Genomic DNA, 6,839 nt, shown 5'->3' on the forward strand with positions numbered 1-6,839 from the left:
ACCTTTTCCCACAAACCTCGCTGAATATTTACTACACATGCTGATATAAAAGAATATGTTGTAATAACTCCCTTCCAGATAAGATAAGATAAGGTAAGATAACAGACAAGATAAAGGGCTTTTCATGTTTGCTTCAAATGTGATTGAGAAATTTGAGTGAGCAAATTTTGAGGTAAAAGACCTGAGAAATGAGGAAAGGTTTATTGTTCTTTTGAAAACACGCCTTCTCTACTTTACAATTTGTACCTGAGGTTATGTCAGATGTCAGAGTTATGTAAACCCTAAAAAGAAGGTGATAAACCCTCCTCCTGCAAATAAAAAGCCTAGAAGTCGATGATGCCAGGCAATCACTTTCCAACACATATCCGGATTCCCCAATTGGATTTGGGGTCACACAACCAGCATACCACATATCCTACGCTCAGAGATACGCCAGCCTATGAGCTTACAGTCTTTAATAATAAACAGCTATTGACTTTACAGACTGTTGAATCAACAGGTTATCAAAAGGTGATGATGAATATTTTCATTAAAGGATCATTCTCTGTTTGGTATTGCAGCAAATTATGAATGTATCCCCTTTTATCCCCTCCCTCGGACCACAGGGCTTAACGCCTGACCACGACACAACAGCTGACTGGCAGCTCTTCGGCCATGTGTGTGTGTGTCTGTGTGTGTATGAAGAAGTGTGTGTTAATGTGTGTCTGGGAGGGGAGGTTGAGCCAAAAGATGTTCAGTTTTATTTTCGGCTGTCATCGCTACCCTGACAGAGGCCTGGTCTCATAGCGGTGACCTCACCACGGAGAGCGCACACACACACTAGGACGTATAGGCATGTGTGGAGACATCAGGGCAAATTTAGAAAAAGGACTTGGTCACAAATTTGATCTTTATTTCTTCACACACATTCACACTTACATGCACATATCTAAAGTTCTCCCGTATAATATCAAGTTCTATGACCATTTAATTTAATTATTTGCTTCCTTCCCTTTACTCAAACCTTCAGACTACAGTGTGACATTGTTTGTGTGTCTGCATGTTCAGCAACTTGATGCAGCTCTGCTGGTGACTATGAGCTGAAGTCAAGTCCTCAAGTCCCCATGTTCAACTCATCTCACCTCATGCCAAGATGAAGTCCCTATATGTAGTATTATCTAAAACAGAGGTTTTCAAAGTGTGAGGTGGGCCTTGATCCCTGGTGTGTTTTAGGAGAGTCTCAGTGAAAAGGAAGTGAAAACATATTAGGCTACATTACTTATCAAAAGGAGATCACATAGAATAGCCTGTATGTTTGTGATTTGGTTAAAGAGTGAGTTCAGAGATACAATAGATTTCAGGAACAGTTTTTCCCACTTCAGATTCTGAAACTAATAAACCCTTTAGGAAACACCATTTTAAATGTATTTGGTATAGTCTGAAGTTATGTCAAACAGCAATATTGGGCTATCTTGACTCAATTGTTTAGTATCTATGGGATCAAATGACATAGGCCTCCAGGCTTGGTCTGAGAGGAGGCCCACGGTTTAGGGCCCCATCCACACTACTGCGTTTTTGTTTCAAGGTATTAAACTGCAAGTGACAACTAAATACTACAATATAAAACTGTATAATTCAATTCATCCATCCATCGTCAACCGCTTTTCCTGCGTACAGGAGCCAATCCCAGCTGGCATTGGGCAAAAGGGGGTACACCCTGGACAGGTTACCACATAGACAAACAACCACTCACACCTAAGGAAAATTTTTAGGGTCACCAATTAGCCTAGCCCGCATATGTCTTTGGACAGTGGGAGGAAGCCGGAGCACCCAGAGAGAACATGCAAACTCCACACAGAAAGACCACGGAAACCAGGGTTTGAAGCCACAACCTTCTTGCTGTGAGGCGACAGTGCTAACCACTGCACTACCGTGCCACCCGTAATTCAATTCAATTTTACAGCAGTTCTCACAGTGCTTTTCATAAAAGAGCAGGTCCAGACCGTACTCTATGATGTTATTTACAGAAGCCCAACAATTCCCACCAAGAGCAAGCACTAGGCGACAGTGGCAAGGAAAAACTTCCTTTTAAGAGGCAGAAACCTCGAGCAGAACCATGGCTCAGGCCGGTTGGGGGTGAAGGAAGGAGGGGGAGGGAGAGAGAGAGAGAGAAAGAAAGAGAGAGGGATGGAAGGAGAGAGAGAGGGGAGGGAGGCAGCCTACACAATACACACACAGAGGTACAGACAGTAAAGGTGATGTTGCTATAGCCTAAATGAAAAATGGTACAGATATTTATAGTAGTGTTGATGATAATAATCGTAATATTAATGATTATAATAACAATAATAACAATAGGACTAGTAACAATAGTTGTAGCAGAGGGTGTCGAGCAGGAACACGGGGGCAGCAGGTGACTCGCAACCACAGATCCAGACTCCACAGCTCCAGAACTAGAAACACCTGCAGGAAGTGATAGGAGAAGAGAGGAGAGGGACGAGAAAGCACAAGACTACCGGAAAGGGGAGAAGTTGTGTTAGTAACATGCAATAATGGGATGAGGTTGCGTAGAGAGGGAGAGAAAGAAGAGGAGAGAGGAGCTCAGTGCATCATGGGAAGTCCCCCGGCAGTCTAGGCCTATAGCAGCATAACTAAGGGATGGTTCAGGACTCACCTGAGCCAGTCCTAACTATAAGCTTTATCAAAGAGGAAAGTCTTAAGCCTACTCTTAAATGTGGAGATGGTGTCTTCCTCCTGAGCTCTTTAAGATAAGATGGTGCCTGACCATTAAGAGCTTTGCAGGTAAGAAGAATGATTTTAAATTCTATTCTGGATTTTACTGGAAGCCAATGCAAAGAAGCTAAGACAGGAGAAATGTGATCTCTTTTCCTGGTTCCTGTCAGAACACGTACTGCAGCATTCTGGATCAGCTGAAGAGTCTTAATGGACTTTTTCGAGCAGCCTGATAATAAAGAATTGCAGTAATCTAGCCTAGAAGTAACAAATGCATGGACTAGTTTTTCTGCATCATTTTTAGACAGGATATTCCTGATTTTCGCAATATTACGTAGGTGAAAAAAGGCAGTCCTTGAAATTTGCTTAATGTGAGACTTAAACGACATATCCTGATCAAAGATAACTCCAAGATTCCTCACAGTGGTGCTGGAGGCCAGGGCGATGCCATCAAGGGAAACTATATCTTTAGATAATGAGTCACGGAGGTGCTTAGGCCCCAGAGCAATAACTTCAGTTTTATCTGAGTTTAACATTAGAAAATTACAGGTCATCCAGATTTTAACATCCTGAAGGCACATTTGAAGTTTAGCTAACTGATGAGTTTCATCTGGCTTGATCGATAGATATAACTGAGTATCATCTGCATAACAATTAAAGTTTATGGAATATTTCCTGATAATATATGCCTAAAGGAAGCATATATAAAGTGAAGAGGATTGGTCCGAGGACAGATCCTTGAGGAACTCCATGATTAACTTTGGCGTGCATGGAGGACTCATCGTTAACATGTACAAACTGAAATCAATCTGATAAATAGGACTTAAACCAGCTTAGAGAGGTTTCTTTAATGCCAATGAAAAGTTCCAGTCTCTGCAATAGGATCTGATGGTCAATGGTATCAAATGCAGCACTAAGATCTAATAAAACCAGTACAGAGACAAGTCCTTTGTCTGATGCAATAAGGAGGTCATTAGTAATTTTCACCAGTGCTGTCTCTGTGCTATGATGAGCTCTAAATCCTGACTGAAAATCCTCAAATAAACTATTGCTCTGTAGAAAGTCACATAGCTGTTTAGCAACTGCTTTCTCCAGAACCTTAGAGAGAAATGGAAGGTTAGATATAGGTCTATAGTTGGCTAAAACATCCGGATCAAGTTTGGGCTTTTTCAGAAGAGGTTTAATTACAGCTACTTTAAAGTACTGTGGTACATAGCCTATTGATAGAGATAGATTGATCATATCTAGTATAGAAGTGCTGACTAAGGGTAAAACATCTTTAAACAACCTAGTCGGGATGGGTTCTAAGAGGCAGGTTGATGGTTTAGATGAAGAAATTATTGAAGTTAGTTGGTAAAGATTGAGGGAAGCAAAGCAGATTAAATATCTGGTTTTACAGCTGTTTCTAAGGTTCCTGAGTTAAGAGATAAGTCGGTGCCAATTGAGGGCAGGTCTTGGTGAATTTTGTCTCTAATAGCTAGAATTTTATCATTGAAGAAGCTCATGAAGTTGTAACTACTGAGAGCTATGGGAATACTTGGCTCAGTAGAGCTGTGACTCTCTGTCAGCCTGGCTACAATGCTGAAAAGAAATCCGGCTACCTCCCACCATCCAAGACATTCGGACTCGCGGTTCTGCGCATTCTCATGACCCACAATCTTGGTCTCAGTTTCCACGTCCATAAATCTATGCTGCCTTGCTGTTGGGCGTGCCAAGCGGAGTCTCTGGGGCGCTGGGCAACTCAGTCTCTGGGACACAGGGCAGCTCAGCCTCTGGGTCACTGGGAGCAGCAAGGAAGAGGAGCTGGGCAGAAGCAAGGATGATATTAAGGATCTGGATAGCAGAAACTATGAGGAGATGGACAGCACATGAACCTTGATCATAGAACCTTTTATCATATTATTTAGGACTGTGACTAATAATGTGTCAGTGATGAGTAATGATAGGTGTGTGTGTGTAGGGTGTGGGGCTGTGGGGTTTTATTTATTTTATCAAATTTATTTTGAAGCCAACTTCTACTTAATACCCAATACTCAAAATACCTGTGTTTAAAATGAATCTCACCATGTAAAATAAATACTAGATTGCAGCCATGACCCTGAACCACACACCCATTAGAAATGACACAGCATTCACAGGTTCATACTGAGAACCAATACAAATGCCTTCACCTTGGAGGAGTTTCCTGATATCACAGTATCTTTATGAGACAGTGAATTTCACACACACACGAACATAAGTGATGATTCACATAACTCATGTTGATGAGGATGTTTTTTTATGATTTAAGTCCAGCCACCACCTACAGAAAAGCTGAGTTTAAAGGTTAATTTTGTTTTATTTTAAGACACTGCTTTCACAAGTAAAACCAGAAGTATTGATAATTTAAGTGATTTTACTCATTTTAAAATGATGTACAGGATTATTTCATTATCATTTTTTGTTGGAGTAATCAAAACAGCTTCACTGCAAGATTCACTGCAAGTTAGATAAATTATAGCATTGATCAAGAGCCCTTTGCATGCATACAACAAACGTAAGACAGGACACAGTGTGACTACTTGCCATTCATTACACCCATGTGACTCAAAGAATGTCAAACCTTCAGAGAAGCTGTAAAGGTCAGTACAAAAAAAGAAAGAATATTCTTGCATTGGAGCAGTCAGAGAAAGCTCTGAGAAAAGAGAAAACTCTATATTCTATATTTAAATACTGGCTGAGTAGGTACATTTTTTAAAATCCTTTATTTCTTAATAAACGCATATTACATTTAATATAAAATATATATAGAAGAAGAAAAAAGACAAACACGCTATAGTTAAATGCAAGGGGGGATAAAGATCTATATAAAGTTTTTTAACACAGTGCAAGCTTGATTTTTGTTTTAGAGTGTTGAATTTAATAAATGTATTGTTTCTCTTTAAAAACTTTTAACATTGTTTTTACCTGGACATAATATATGAATGAGTTGAATGAATGAGATATGTCCATTACTTTGTTGGTGATTAAGTATCAATTCCAAAGAATCCATATCCACAAAGTGATTACATATGAAATCACATATAGTAATTTAGTTATATGTATTTGTAGCATAACTCCTATAGATCTGTTGTTATTACCAGAATAACTGGACAGATTTTACTTATGGGAGTGTATTTTGGACATCAACCCTTGGCTGAGATTTGAACAGCATACAGATTCCAGTGGGTATTAAGACTTTTGCATAATCCCCAAGTGTTATAGGGATATTTTTTTCTGACAGAAACTCTTCATAAGTAAAGAGAAGACCATACCTAAATAACTGATCTAACAACACAATATTATTGTGAAACCAATATTCAATGAAGATTGATGCTAGAAATGAAGTGATCTCATATCTCCACATCCACATGTCTTGGTAGTAGTTTCCTGTGCCACACAGAGCTTGTGTGAAAACATTGGTGCCAATTGGCCGCTTTTGTTGAAAACCCATGAAATACACACAAAAAAATCCAAATAGCTGTTAAATAGACCAGTATAACATAATTTTAGTGACATTCTGACCTTTTGACTGTGCCACCACTTCAGCCCATTTTCAACCCATCTGCATCAGGTGTGATAGTATAGAGAATGACAAAGTCTGCAAGTTATTAAAAGTGTTATTACATTATTTTACATATGTGACTTATGTCACGTAATGTACTTATTTCATCTGAAACCGAGATCTTTTCCTAAAACCTAACCAAGTGGTTTTGTTGCCTAAACCTAACCAAACTGGGCCATTTGAAAACGTTAACCACATCTTAAAGGGCGTTTCATATGGACACTGAAGATGCCTTGTGCCCTGTGATGAGAACATGTTGACTATCTTGTTTACGACAATGTATACTGAAAACAACTCACCAAGTTACTTGAAATTTGGATTTCTGTGATATGGTATGGTGGAAGATAAACCTTGATATTTTGGTGACACTCTCACTTGACCTTTGTCCTAGTGGCTTGTAGCACTGGGCTTGTAAAGCTGCTTATTTCACTGTTGAGCGCCAATTTAACCACAATTTTCAGAATTAATGATCCTTTGTTATTGGAAGTGGTTAACCATTAATTATCATGAAGATATTTTGGATTAAATCTGATTTTTTTTTAAT

Source organism: Micropterus dolomieu, linkage group LG12 (assembly GCF_021292245.1).
Source record: "Micropterus dolomieu isolate WLL.071019.BEF.003 ecotype Adirondacks linkage group LG12, ASM2129224v1, whole genome shotgun sequence".
In the NCBI taxonomy this organism is placed as follows: domain Eukaryota; kingdom Metazoa; phylum Chordata; class Actinopteri; order Centrarchiformes; family Centrarchidae; genus Micropterus; species Micropterus dolomieu.